Source organism: Limulus polyphemus, unplaced genomic scaffold (genome assembly GCF_000517525.1).
Source record: "Limulus polyphemus unplaced genomic scaffold, Limulus_polyphemus-2.1.2 Scaffold1317, whole genome shotgun sequence".
In the NCBI taxonomy this organism is placed as follows: Eukaryota; Metazoa; Arthropoda; class Merostomata; order Xiphosura; family Limulidae; genus Limulus; species Limulus polyphemus.
Window position 1 is genome coordinate 86,368 of NW_013666927.1, and position 2,847 is coordinate 89,214.

The window sequence follows — 2,847 nt, forward strand, 5'->3', positions numbered from 1 at the left end:
CCCCCCAAACATGCTCGCCCTCTCAGTCTTGGAGGCATTTTAATGTGGCGGTCAACTCCACTATTGGCGGTGGGTGGTGATGACTAGCTGCCTTCACTCTAGTCTTACACTGCTAAATTGCTAGCGCAGATAGCCCTCGTGTAGCATTGCGCGAAATTCAAACCAAACCTTAAACTCAAAAATTACCTTTTTTTCTCTTTTTCTTTTCTGAAGTGTATGGTAGGAATGTATTAATCAATAATGAATAAGAATATTCACTTGTGCTCTTTATCATTTTCTGGTGAAATACAAATCACTTAAAGGCTTGATATACCACAGATTCGAATTCATTCCCCTTTACTTGTTATCAAGAAACGTCAACATTACCATTAAATCTGTACATGTATAGCAAAAGATTTCTTTCATTAAGCATTATTTGATAAAGTGTATTTAACAATGTGAATGATAACTGCTACCAAATATTCTGATATATTGTAGTAATTCAATGGACGAACAATATTTCTGTTACCAATTACTCCATTAATACTCTAACAGAGCAGTAATATTTTCTAGAATTATATTTTCTGTTTCATCAATTACTAGGGAAAATTTATTTTTTAAAGGGTTATTATATTATTTCTGCCACATTATTTGGGTTATACTAGTTTCAGGAAGGGCCACCCTCCAAATAATCCAAGGGCTAGATCGAAGTAAATGGTGCCTTACTAAAAGTGAATGACATGAATTATGTTTTCTTGGATCTATTTTTTTTTCATCTTCTAGAATAAAGCTTCATTAATATCTTTTGCTTAAGTGGCAGGATTCAATATTATGGAATTAACTCAAAGGAGTAGCAACAAAAAATATATCATTCTTTCATCAGAAAGTAGCACGTAAGATATCAGTAAATTGATTCTTTCAGGTAATACTGTGTTCACAGTGTTAACTTGTAGAAGAACTGTTAAATTGAATCTTTCAGGTAATATTGTGTTCACAGTATTAACTTGTAGAAGAACTGTGGTCTTTCCTTTGATCATTGCATTAGTTTGATTATATGATGGTTGAGTGAGCACACTTTTTTTATTCACATCCAAAATAAATAGAAACAATTATATGCTAAAACAATTATGTTCTATCTAATGCATCAATTAATACAGTGTGTTATTTTTCACACTGGAATTTTGTCTCCCAGGTACAAAGTGTACCTGGGAGACTTCACACTATCATGCTTTATACCTTCTGCCATAAGTAACATTAAAGGATTGCTTCATAACTAAGACAGACCACATTTAACGAATAAAACACATTTGGAGACAATTGTCTCCTGAGCAGGACTTGCTACTGGTAGTGTGCTTCCCTATATTTACACTACTATTTGTGAACAGAGATGTTTTGAAACAACAAAATTATTCATTATTTTCTAAAAGAAATTACTGTTCAGTATTTTGTTGATTAATTCATCAAGGTAAATTGCTGTGATGATTCTACCCAAGTATTGATAACTACCAAGCGGTGGGTGGATCATATTTAAAACATTCCAAAAGAATTGTTTGTAATTAAGCACAAAGCTACACAATTGGCTATCTGTGCTCTGTCCCCACGGGTATCGAAACCCGGATTCTAGCGTTGTAAGTCCGCAGACATACCGCTGTGCCACTGGGGGGCTACCAAAAGAAAATTTTAGGCTTCCCAAAAAGATGCAGCATAGCTAATAAACTCTTGCTCTTGGAAGCTTAAAGCATTCAAGGAAGAAATAATTGCAGAAAAATTATCAACTTTCAAACCATTTAAAAATAAAATAAAAAGACTAGTTGGTATCGTTTTTTTAATCACAAAGGAAATTGTGAACAAAGAAGCGAGTAATTTGTTCACACTTTAATATATTTGAACCCTAAACTTTAAAAACAAAAACACCCAAATCCAAGTTTGTTTCATTTTCATTATAAACATTTGCAGTACATTGTTACTTTTTCTGATAACCACAGAACTAAGTTCTTAATTCCTTTACATCCTCACAGTTGTAATTAAAATTACTGTGTGTTAGTTATACACGACTGTTTCCATTTAAGGATAGCGCCGGTGTTAAATTTAGTTATTTTCAGATAGTTTATAGCAGGTTTGTTTACGTAATTGTTTTCGTTGTGAAGTTCAGTTGTTGTATTATTGAGTCATGTTACTAGAATCTTCTAAATTTTTCTCGTTGTTTTAATTGAGTATTATTACATAATAATATTTTGTAATGTATGGAACGTTCTAGGCCTCAGTCGGGCTATAAATTCGCGTCCAAAATGTAGTTCAAGCTAGTTAGTTAGATAGACCTAGACTGCTTGATTATGAGTTTAGCCATAAAGAGCGTATAGTGGCTATTTGTAAAGTGAAATTATCACAGACTGTATTGTAATAAAAGAGCAGAGATAAATAATTCGTTTTGTCAATTGTGTTCTAAAGTAATTCAACCAGACTGTGTGGATTTTGACGAAAAAAAGAATTATTTAAAACTCTGGATACAACTGTGGTAACAAACAGTTAGTGTTGATTTTAAAGTGAAATTATCACAGACTGTATTAAAATAATAGAGCAGAAAGAATAATTTGTCTTGTCAAATTTTGTTCTAAAGTAACTGAACCAACCTGTGTGGCCTTTGACGAAAATGAGACGATTATTTAAAGCTCTAAATACTACTGTTATAGGTAACAGTGTAACAGACATTTGTATATACATTTGACTTGTTTTAATATATATTATTTTAAAACAAGTGGACTGTGTGCTGTTTGTTTATTGTTGAAATTTATCGTAAAAAATCACAGACACCTACTGTGAAGAATTCGGCCCATAGAAAAAACTTGACACTCCGTAATGAGGAAAAAG